We start from the raw sequence: 13,411 nt of genomic DNA on the forward strand, positions 1-13,411 counted from the left end.
CTACGGACTATAAATATGTATCTAGGGTTTATGAAATAAACAACAATCACGTTCACCACAAACCAATCTAGGCGCATCGCCAACTCCCTTGTCTCGAGGGTTTTCTTCCGGGTAAGCATCATGCTGCCTAGATCGCATCTTGCGATCTAGGCAGTACAAGTTTATTCGTTGTTCATGCGTTGCTCGTGCTGAAGCCTTGTTGATGGCGAGCAACGTAGTTATCATAGATGTGTTAGGGTTAGCATTGCTTCATCGTATCATATGCTTTTGTTCGTGCAACCCTTAGACGTCTAGCCGCCCTTACACCTATCTTAGGTGTAAGGGCGGCACCCCGCTTGATCATTATTTAGTAGATCCGATCCGTTATGATTGCTCCTTGTTCTTCAAGGATTAGTTTAATATCTGCATAGTTAGGCCTTACAAACGGGTTGAAGGATCCGATGGCACGTAGGGTGTAGTTTGCTAGCCCTAGACAGGATGTTCCGGGATCAACTTCATGTTGGTTTTTAGGCCTTGTCTAGGGTTGGTTTATGATCACCGTGCATGGCCGCCAGGCTCAATCACGCGTAGGATGTTCCGATTATGTGGTGAAAACCCTAAATCGTAGTAGGTCGTTTTAGCTTTACATTGATCAAGCAGGACCACCATATGATCGTACACCTCGTACGAATCATGGGTGAATCGGCTCCTTGAGCCGATTCACAGGACAACCTGAGAGCCGATCGAGGCTCGTATTTAATGTTTACGTGTATGCATGCAGGAAACTAAGCGAGGCAAATCCATCACCTTCCTGACCAGGTATAGGTCAGGTGGCACGCCCTTGCACCGAGCATCGGACGTGCGTGCCGAGTCTTTGCGGGCCGTCGCTCGAGGGACCAGGGCCAGCCGCAGTCCTGGGAGCCTCCCGGCTCTACTGTGTTGCCCGTCGCTGCTCGCCGGTGGGTTTCTGACCGCAACACATTGTCAAAACAATGATATACTCTGCCTTCGTCTGTAGAACCCGTCACAATATTTAGAACTCATCTAAATCTAGCATAGACTTCTTCCAGCCCATTGTGCTACCTTTTAATGAAAACTTTAGCCTAATTGAGATTGAAATTAATTTTTATATGTGACCAAACTAATATCGGTGCAACACCTTACATCAATTTGTTTGTCATTACCAAAAAAAACTATTTTATTCAGATAACGATGGTGCTTGATGGACATAATGGCATAAAAATGATATATCACTGTGGGTAGCACACCATCCGGTGCTGCTTCATCCAGTGCCTAGACTGGCAGGCTCTTGAACAGTAAGTCGCCGTAGTGCAGACGGCGCAGCAACGAAACTCTCTAGCCCTAGTCTCTTGGCGGCCACAAATGTCATTAGAACACATGCGGAATTCATCTAGACCATCTGAATTTCCCAGTTTAAACCACTCCACCATGAACAAGTTAGCGATATGCGGCGCACCTCCCTTTCCGTGACGCACTGGTCCAAGAAGCGACCCGGTCCGATCAAGCGCTTCTGCCATCTCAAGGCTTTTTGCAAGATCTACAAGGCGGTGCCCTTCTTGGTGGTCCTCAGAGATGTCGTACCCGTCGTGCGTGCAAAACCCTAGCTCGCGTAATGCGATCACGTGTCCATTAGATGCCGCCTGCTGGCACAACGCCACCGCGGCGGGTATGTCGCGGCTTACTTCGCCCCCCCCCGCTGCCGTTGAAAAGGATCACTGCCAAAGCGTATGTTGCCTCCGTGTGGCCCTTGGAAGCGACAGATGTGATATTTGCAATGCCGTCATCTCTTAGCTTGAGGCAGTAGAACAGAATCTGAGCGAAAAGAAAAATAGTATAAGGTGAGCATAATCAACTCGGAGTACCAGCAAGCACAAATTAGAAAAAGGTAGTAAAAGAAACTCTGAACAAAAGTGCTGGCTAACCATTCCCAGCATGAAAGATGCATCGATGCTCCCGGCTTCCTCGCACCGCTGCAGGAATATTTCTGCTCCAGGACACCATGATTTCGCAGGGATTGATAGGGCTCCAGGAGATGCACTCTTGATGACGCTTGGAGACCAGCCCAGCGAATAGAACTTCTTGCACCTGTTAGTTGATGAAAAGGAACTGGTCAGACAAAGCATGGGACCTCAAGCACGGGCAGGCAAAAAAGGGGTAGGCTAACGCCATGAAAACGGAGAGAAGATCCCCGGGACGGTCGGCGGCGGAAGCTACATCGATTAGGACAGCTGCAACAATATCATCAGGGAGGTCGCCCAGGCTGACGACGTGATCTCCGACTGGCCTCGTGCACCCTGTTTCTAGCTCTCCGTCCACGACTACCGGCGGCATAGTTGAATGGCACTAATGTCTGGAGCTAGAGCTTTGAAGGGGCTGTGGTTTCAAAGCTTTTTATCACCTCGTCAAAAAATAGAGCCCCTGAGGTTGTGATATATTGCGTATTGGAATACAAAAAAGGCAAAGTGACAGTGGTGGCACGGCTCCATAAGTTGCTTGTCATTGTGATATATATTGACCGTGGAGAATACTGTGATCTGTTTTGCAGTGGATTTGCTCCCATCAGCAATTTTACAATTGTTTCAGTTGGAGAGGCACTGTGGTTTGGTTGTGTTTTTGGTATCGTTTCTTACCGATGTCTACTTATTGATATGGCATCTAGCGCTGAAGTGGTGGTTTGCCGCGATGGAAAACCAAAAAAAAAGACCCCGCACGAAACATGTGTAGACGGGACAAAGAATGTTTGTACCAAAATTATCCTTTGCACTCGGCATATTTTGACAGCCTGTTCGGATGCATTTGAAAATCATATTTGCCTCGCGCTACTTATTAAAAACCAAATGTCGACGGTGCAATAAACATTGGTTGATACATTATTTTCGTCGGCGTGTGGAACACGAAAATGCCACCCAACAAAGTTGTGTACCGCAAAGAAAAATGGTGTGGATTCTTGTTGTGTTATTGACGGGAGGGCTAACGCCGTGTGCTCCCTTAAGGCTGGTATTGTGCTCTCTATATAAGATCCAATGGTGAGATGAGTATGCATAGCTATCACCCATGTTAGCAGACTATTTCCCATATATATATATATATATATATATATATATATATAAGCACTCAGTGATATTCTTACTGTTGTCCAATGATCATCATATGAATCATTCTGGTATATGTTCATAACACTTTAAAGCATAGGACATCTGATTGTGTACATATTAATCATGATCTAAAACCACTCATGTGTTTTTACTCATTGAGTGTCAAATATACTCAAGTTTTGTTAAACCTCCACATGGAAAAGAATACCTTCTTGACGTTTTCATATTGAACTACTTCAATATTTATTCTATGTACTTTGACTTAAACTTATTATGCGCTTCAATCTATCTTCATAGATCTTGACGCCAAATATGTTCTTAGTCCGTATCCTTTCAATGAAATTAATTTTCAATGAAAACTTTTAATCACATCAAGTACAAAATTACATCATTTCTAATCAACGATATGTCATCCACATAAAGTATTATAAATATGTCTCAGCGCTCCCACTTAATTTCTTGCAAATGCAAGCATCTTCATCGTTTTCGATGAAATCAAAACTCTTTGGTTATTTCATCTGGTGAAGATTCCAACTCCGTGATAATCATTTCATCCAGTGAAGTTTGTATATCTATGTAGTATTCTACGGACTAGCAAAACTCTCGGTTGTATCTTGTATACACCTTTAATACATACTTCTGCTAAGGAATGTATTTCTGCCATCCTACTAACATATCTCATAAAATAAATATGTAGCGATTACTAGAATAATCCTCATAGACTATAAACATCGCTACGGAAGATCTAATCTTATCGCAGTTAACTCTTTGAACTTTCTCGTAAACAACTTTTCGACAAGTCGAGCTTCTTCAAGGATATTATATCCATGTCCATTAATTTATAGATCAATTTACTTTCAAAAATTATTTATTCCTTCAGAAGGTTTACCAAGCTCCAAAGCTTGATTACAAATACTATCTTGGATTTCGTGGCACTTAGCCATTTTAACGGAATCAGGGCCCATCATAACTTCTTCGTATGTAGTTGGTTTATCATTTTTCAAAATCAATCCTTTGTCCATAAATCATTTATTTGATCACAAAGTAAACGATACCTACAAGGTTCAATAGGTACTTCGATCTCCATGGCTATAACACTTTGTAGACATGGGAGCCATGAGCGTCGTGGCTGCTTTCGGAACCATTTCCGACGCTGCGCTACTCTGCTCATCCTGCTCAGGTTCATAAACCTTATCGAGTTCCATTGTCCTCTCACTCAAATATTTCGCGAGAAACAATTTCTTGGAAATAAGCAAGAAACATCAATAAACACTTTTTTCTTTGACTTCATAGTGGAAAGAATTCCCAATTTGTTCTCTGGGATAACCAACAAAGACATTCATCTGATTTTGGTTGTAAACTCATTTACTTATGCTATGAATATCAAAATTTAAGAAAGGACTATTAGGGTTTATACCCATGCCATAACTTGCTTGGTGTCATTTCAACAGATTATGATGCCGCTCTATTTAGTGTAAAAGCGGTAGTCTCTAAAGCATAATCCACAAAAATATAATGGCATCATTTTATTTTATTTTATCTCACCATTAATCCAAAAAGGTTTGGATACATCTTTCGAATACTCCATCATAACTATGGTGCTCCGAGAAACGTGAGTTGTGGAACAATTTCGCAACTCATTTAGATGTTCGCTAAAACTCATAATTCAAATATTTTCACCATGATCCAATCATAGATATTTAACTTTTCCATTACGATGATTTCCACTTTGTGCTGAAATTTATTTGAATCTATTCATATGTTTCAAACTTCTTCCTCATCAAATAAATATATCTATATATATACACTCAATTCATCTTTGTAAGTTTTTATGAAATAGAAGAATCTTCCGCACACAGCTATGCCCATTGAACCATATACATCATCATGTATGTTTCCACTAAGCTAGTTTCCCATTCAACTCTTGGCCTATGAACAGTGTTTTAGTCATTCTCTTTAGAAACATTTGCAAGTGCCAAACGATTCAAAAAATTGAATGAATCCAAAAAACCATTTGCATGGAGTCTCTTCATGCGTTCCTTTCTAATATGACATAAATGGCGGTTCCACAAATAAGTGGAATTCTGATCATTTGCCTTATGGCATTTTAGTATCAGTGTTATGCATGTGTGTTTCACCATTAATATTCATAATAACTTATCTATCGTACATGGAGTATGGTCATAATTTGAACAACTCATTGCTTTCATTTGACCATAGCAAAATAACAATTATTAAGTTCTTTATAATAAATCTCAAGGGCTAGGTAGAATGTCAACGACGAACATAATAACAATTTATTTTGTTCCAGACGTGCATTGTTACCATATTCCTTGTCAGTCACTTAGGCCATTGTATTCTTGTATTGTGTTGTATTGTATGACACCTCATACCAACCAATATGGTACAAATACCCAAGAATTCCATTGTGTGACCAATTAAAGAATACATTCATAACATGTATATCATCTATATACACTTGAGCTAGACTTTCTCGTCTTTTCTTTCTTTTGGCCAAAATCTTTTGTAGCTTCTCTTTCGGTTTTCCTCATATTTCAGAAAACACTTAGCATTAATAACTTCTAGGATTGTTAGTCAAATACCAACACCCTTGAGTTTCGAACTCTGAAGTTGGTCATCACATGAAAAGTGTTCCGGATTTCACTATTTGTAACCTTTTAATGTGATGAACAATTTCACTCATAATTTTATCCATAAAATCATGACAACTTCATGATGAAGCCACTATGGTTTATATGTGGATACGTGAATAACGTTAGTGCCCAACTAGTTGGAGGATCGGGACGTCTAGCATCTTCGACCTTCATACATTCCCATCAAACTTATGAGTTTATGTAGTCTCACCAAATTATATTCTATCATCTTGTAATAAGATCTTAGATATCACATATATCTCACACCTTGCTTATTTCTGAAAACAAAATTTTCAGTTCCTTACTTTTCAAACTGATTTGAACATCAAGTTTCAAGAAGACAAGATAATTTTAGATACTAATTGAACACATTGCTCTTTGGATTAGCAATTTGAGGGTTACCAAAAGTTTGAAGTAGGAATTAATCATTTCTTGATTATTTAACAATACGGTACCAGTTCGTAAAGTTACTTGTTAGATTTATCAGTGTTTCTATCTCAATTTACAAGCCTAGCGTAAAGTAGAAAACAAATGCCAATTCTACAAAATTTAATTCAAATACAATTTAGACTATGTTTAGGATAACTAGTTCAAGTTTTAATCAAATTAGTAATGAACTCCCACTTAATTCAACATCCCTCATAGTTGTTTAGTGGCACACGATCCAAATTCACTACACCAAGTCCGGTCATCATGTGAAATGATGTATCTTCAATGGTGAACATCAAAATGTTGATCATATCATCCATATGACTTGTGTTCAACCTTTTGGTTTCCTGTGTTCTGAGTCCATGTCTGTAAATGTTACGCTCGTCAAGCAAACCCAAGTATTTCCGCGTGTGCAACATAGCTTACACCTGTTGTATGTGAACGTAGAGTTTATCACATCCGATCATCACGAGATGCTTCAAAACGACGACCTTTTGCAACGGTGCATACGAGGGGAGAACACTTTATTATCTTGATATTAATGTGAGGGATCATCTTAAAATGATACCGTCGCATTCTAAGCAAAAAATGCATAAAAGGATAAACATCACATGCATGGATAATGTGATATGATATGGCCTTTTCTTCTTGTGCCTTTGATCTCCGTCTTCAAAACACACGAACATGATCTCCATCATCACCAGAATTGCGCCAAGGTCCATGACTCCGCTTCATGGTTGTCCACCATCCATAGCAACTATTACAACTACTAACTCATAGTAATGAAATAAAGCTATTACATAGTGATTGACACGCATGTCTTAACATAATTTAAAAGAACCGTTAGGCTCCTGTTGGTTGCCATAATACAATAAGGATCATCTCATACATCAAATATAATCTCAATCACATCATGGACATATCACATCACATGCCCCTGCAAAAACAAGTTAGTCATCTCTATTTTTTTTTGCATATTTTACGTGGCCTCGGGCTTTCGAGTAAGATCCTATCTACCTACGAACAAGAACTACAACGCTGATACACATGTTGTCAAGTGAACATTGCAAATTGGATCCTACCACAAGAAAGAACAACAAGCCAAGATTTAATCTATTAGATAGTAGCAACAAGATGGGATAAACATACCCTCGAAGATCGCTAAGCGTTTAACGAGATGGATCTCGTGGATGATGTAGTCGATCACTTGCCGCTCTCAGGAGCGAGTAGAAGATCCCGATGATGCCACAATCGGGAAGCACCTCCGCACTCGGTCACACATACGGTGTTGATGAAGACGTCCTTCTCCCTATTCCAGCGGGCAGCGGAAGTAGTAGATCCTCCTCGGAATCCCGGCAGCACGACGACGTGGTGACGGTGGTTGTGGAGATCTCCTACAGGGCTTCGCTGTTGCCGTGCGGGAGAGAGGTGGAGGAGGGTGGTGCGCTAGGGTTTGGGGAGAGAGGGGGTGCGGCCAGGGCAGCCTTGGTGTGGCCGGCCAGCCCCCTCTCCTCCTCAATATATAGGTGGAAAACCCTAGCTTCCAATCATACTCCCTCTAGGAGTCTTATTGAAAACCTACCATAAATGTAAAAGTCAAAACCTAGTCAAGGTGGACTTGGGGTGGGACTTTCCCCCTTCCTTGTGGGTTGGCCGGCCAAGGAGGTGGAGGCCACCATGGACTCCACCTTCCTCCTTTGTGGGTCAGCTAGGCTGACTCCACCTGCCATAGTGAAATATTCTGGTCAATTCTAGTACCTTCTAGAACCTTCCCGAAATTTACTGGACTAGCCCAAACTTGGAATTTGACTTTCCATATATGAATCTTATTCTCCGGACCATTCTAGAACTCCTCGTGATGTCCTGGATCCCATCCGAGACTCCGAACAATATTCGGTCTCCATTCCATATCCCATATCTACTTAAACAACATCGAACCTTAAGTGTGTCACCCTACGGTTCGTGAACTATTGATGACAAGGTATTAACTTGTCAATGCCTATGGATTGTAGGCTAGGGTTTAGTTGGAAGTAGAGGGCAAGTAGATCTCGAAGGTTTCAGCCGAAAAGTACTCGACGATTATGAAAACTAGGGTTTGTAGACAATGATTCGATGATCTCTTCGTCCCTCGACTCCCCCTTTATATAGGAGGTGGAGCCGAGGGTTTCGTTTCGTACAAGTTACAGAGTCCGGGACGGTTTCTAACTCATCCCGCCAAATTACAAATAGCACTTCCTATTACAACTCTAACTTTCCTTAATATATCTTGGGCTCCCGAATCTTCTTTTTCTTCGAATAATGGGCCTTCAGTAAACCCCGGGTACTATCTTCGGCAGGCCCATTAGGGATGCCTATGTCAGTAGCCCCCGAGATTTTGCTTGAATCGTAGAGTCAGGGAAAATCTCCACTGTTTATTTTTATTCGACAACTTAGACTTTTCTATATTTCTTCATATAAATTTCTATATTGTACAGGGATAATGGTAGTTGGGGCTAGTTCATCTGACGGATCGGGTACTAGTTAACTGCTCTAGTGGCAATCCGCAAAAACCTACTTCAAGATCACGTCCCTGGACATGATCTCGGGATATCGGTGCAAACTTCGACAGGTGCCGCTTAAGGTCTTACCATTCCGTCGAGTCCCGGTCAAATTTATCGAGTACCTAACGCGTCCGTTAGGATTTTTCTTCGTATCTGTTGATACGGATAAAAGTAGCGAGCGCGAGTCTTAGGCGATGCCACGCCCAGCAGAATGGATCCGGGGTCTTACCTTCGCAAATTTGCGGCATTCAGAAATTGATCGCAACTTTGGCGTTCGAGAATATATTGTCGAGTGCTTTTCCGGCTGTTGGAATGGCACATTTTATCGAGTCAAATATGACTTATATTGCTCTCCCGATGGGAGTATATGTAGAGTTAATTATAACTCGAAATATACTCTCTTGCTTTTCTTATCTTTTTTCTTTTTTAATTTCATCGGGCACGCGAACAGCGTTCCCGATGGGAGTATCCCCCGAGGCTACAGCCAAGAACTTGTGCTTGGTTGTAGGCTCAACATTTTAATCCACCTTGTCGCTATATTGTCATTATTTCCCGATATGATCTTCTTTTCATCTCTCGGGTGCGCGAACAGTGCTCCCGATGGGAGTAGCCCCCGAGGCTACAGCCAAGAACTTGTGGTTGGTTGTAGGCTCTCACAATTTCTATATTGCCATACTCGAAATTTTACTTTTATCGAAGTAGCCCCCGAGCATTTGGGCAAAAACTTGTATTTGACCAAAGGCTCCCGAAGTATTCAAATAACTTCTTCTGTCGCCAATCTTCTTTTATTTTTCTTGTCGGCACGCCTCCCTTAGTCAAATTCACTTCATCTCTATTAATAGTCGGGATTTTTCTGCCTTGTGGGTCCATTGTTTCCACCACGTTGACACGTCGTGCAAGTGGGGGACACACGTCCTCCGCTTTTCTCGGCGCACGTACGGTAACGCTCGTTCTATTCCATCTCAGTAAAAATACCTTTTTACCCTTTTATCTACAAGATCTTTTTTCACCACACGATTTCTTCATCCAACGGTGCATTGCTTCTCCCGATTCCTATATAAACCTTTCTTCAACCTCGGTCCACTCCTTCGCTTGCGCCGCACATCTGTTCCCCTTTGCAAAAAACTTCCCCTGCGCCCAACTCTCTTTGATCTTCCGCACGCACGAGCATTGCTTTTCCAGTGCCGTTGATGCCACCGCGCACGCGACTCACTCGCCACAGTACTCCAGAATCCAAGATGGCTGATGTCTACGGGAGCTTCTATTCTTGTAGACAGTGTTGGGCCTCCAAGAGCAGAGGTTTGTAGAACAGCAGCAAGTTTCCCTTAAGTGGATCACCCAAGGTTTATCGAACTCAGGGAGGAAGAGGTCAAAGATATCCCTCTCATGCAACCCTGCAACCACAAAGCAAGAAGTCTCTTGTGTCCCCAACACACCCAATAGGTGCACTAGTTCGGCGAAGAGATAGTGAAATACAGGTGGTATGAATAAGTAGTAGCAACGGCACCAGAAAAGTGCTTTGCCCGAGACGAGTAAACAAGCAGTAGTAACGCAGCAGTAGTAACGCAGATAAAACAGTAAACAAGCAGCGATAGCGATATTTAGGAACAAGGCCTAGGGATTACACTTTCACTAGTGGACACTCTCAACATTGATCACATAACAGAATAGATAAATGCATACTCTACACTTTTGTTGGATGATGAACACATTGCGTAGGATTACACGAACCCTCAATGCCGGAGTTAACAAGCTCCACAATAATGCTCATATTTTAGTAACCTTTAGTGTAAGATAGATCAAAAGACTAAACCAAGTACTAGCATAGCATGCACACTCGTCACCTTCATGCATATGTAGGAGGAATAGATCACATCAATATTATCATAGCAATAGTTAACTTCGCAATCTACAAGAGATCATGATCATAGCATAAACCAAGTACTAACACGGTGCACACACTGTCACCTTTACACACGTGCGGGAGGAATAGAACTACTTTAATAACTTTGCTAGAGTAGCACATAGATAAATTGTGATACAAACACATTGCAATCATAAAGAGATATAAATAAGCACCTCACTATGCCATTCATCAGTGAATAAGTATTCTGTGAAATATAGCCTAAGAGACCCACACGGTGCACACACTGTCACCTTTACACACGTGGGACAAGGAGTCTCCGGAGATCACATAGGTAAAACTCACTTGACTAGCATAATGACATCTAGATTACAAGCATCATCATATGAATCTCAATCATGTAAGGCAGCTCATGAGATTATTGTATTGAAGCACATAGGAGAGAGATGAACCACATAGCTACCGGTACAGCCCCGAGCCTCGATGGAGAACTACTCCCCCCTCATGGGAGCAGCAGCGGTGATGAAGATGGCGGTGGAGATGGCAGCGGTGTCGATGGAGAAGCCTTCCGGGGGCACTTCCCCGCTCCGGCATGGTGCCGGAACAGAGACTCCTGTCCCCCAGATCTTGGCTTCGCAATGGCGGCGGCTCTGGAAGGTTTTCCATATCGTGGTTCTTCGCATCAGGGGTTTCGCGACGGAGGCTTTAAGTAGGCGGAAGGGCAGAGTCGGGGGCCTGACGAGGGGGCCACACTATAGGGCGGCGCGGCCAGGGCCTGGGCCGCGCCGGCCTATGGTCTGGGGGCCCAGTGCCCCCCCTCTGGTCCTTCCCGGGTGTTCTGGATGCTTCCGGTGAAAATAGGAACATGGGTCTTCGTTTCGTCCAATTCCGAGAATATTTCGTTACTAGGATTTCCGAAACCAAAAACAGCAGAAAACAGAGACTGGCACTTCGGCATCTTGTTAATAGGTTAGTTCCGGAAAATGCACGAATATGACATAAAGTGTGCATAAAACATGTAGGTATCATCAATAATATGGCATAGAACATAAGAAATTATCGATACGTCGGAGATGTATCAAGCATCCCCAAGCTTAGTTCTGCTCGTCCCGAGCGAGTAAAACGATAACAAAGATAATTTCTGAAGTGACATGCCATCATAACCTTGATCATACTATTTGTAAACATATGTAGTGGATGCAGCGATCAAAAACAATGGTAATGACATGAGTAAACAAGTGAATCATAAAGCAAAGACTTTTCATGAATAGTACTTCAAGACAAGTATTAATAAGTCTTGCATAAGAGTTAACTCATAAAGCAATAAATCAAAGTAAAGGTATTGAAGCAACACAAAGGAAGATTAAGTTTCAGCGGTTGCTTTCAACTTGTAACATGTATATCTCATGGATAATAGTCAACATAGAGTAATATAACAAGTACAATATGCAAGTATGTAGGAATCAATGCACAGCTTCACACAAGTGTTTGCTTCTTGAGGTGGAGAGAAATAGGTGAACCGACTCAACATAAAAGTAAAGAGAATGGTCCTTCAAAGAGGAAAGCATCGATTGCTATATTTGTGCTAGAGCTTTTATTTTGAAAACATGAAACAATTTTGTCAACGGTAGTAATAAAGCATATGAGTTATGTAAATTATATCTTACAAGTTGCAAGTCTCATGCATAGTATACTAATAGTGCCCGTACCTTGTCCTAATTAGCTTGGACTACCGGATCTTTGCAATGCACATGTTTTAACCAAGTGTCACAATGGGGTACCTCCATGCCGCCTGTACAAAGGTCTAAGGAGAAAGCTCGCATTTTGGATTTCTCGCTTTTGATTATTCTCAACTTAGACATCCATACCGGGACAACATGGACAACGAGATAATGGACTCCTCTTTAATGCATAAGCATGTGGCAACAATTATTATTCTCATATGAGATTGAGGATATATGTCCAAAACTGAAACTTCTACCATGATTCATGGCTTTAGTTAGCGGCCCAATGTTCTTCTCTAACAATATGCATGCTCCAACCATAAAGGTGGTAGATCTCTCTTACTTCAGACAAGACGGACATGCATAGCAACTCACATGATATTCAACAAAGAATAGTTGATGGCGTCCCCGAAGCATGGTTATCGCACAACAAGCAACTTAATAAGAGATAAAGTGCATAAGTACATATTCAATACCACAATAGTTTTTAAGCTATTTGTCCCATGAGCTATATATTGCAAAGGTGAATGATGGAATTTTAAAGGTAGCACTCAAGCAATTTACTTTGGAATGGCGGATAAATACCATGTAGTAGGTAGGTATGGTGGACACAAATGGCATAGTGGTTGGCTCAAGGATTTTGGATGCATGAGAAGTATTCCCTCTCGATACAAGGTTTAGGCTAGCAAGGTTATTTGAAACAAACACAAGGATGAACGGTACAGCAAAACTCACATAAAAGACATATGGTGAACATTATAAGACTCCATACCGTCTTCCTTGTTGTTCAAAACTCAATACTAGATGTTATCTAGACTCTAGAGAAACCAAATATGCAAACCAAATTAACAAGCTCTAAGTATTTCTTCATTAATGGGTGCAAAGTATATGATGCAAGAGCTTAAACATGAGCACAACAATTGCCAAGTATCACATTATCCAAGACATTATAGCAATTTACTACATGTATCATTTTCCAATTCCAACCATATAACAAATTAACGAAGAAGAAACTTCGCCATGAAAATTAAAAGCTAAGAACACATGTGTTCATATGAACCAGCGGAGCGTGTCTCTCTCCCACACAAGCATTTATTCAAACAAA

The sequence above is a fragment of the Lolium rigidum genome, chromosome 7 (assembly GCF_022539505.1).
Source record: "Lolium rigidum isolate FL_2022 chromosome 7, APGP_CSIRO_Lrig_0.1, whole genome shotgun sequence".
Taxonomy (NCBI): Eukaryota; Viridiplantae; Streptophyta; class Magnoliopsida; order Poales; family Poaceae; genus Lolium; species Lolium rigidum.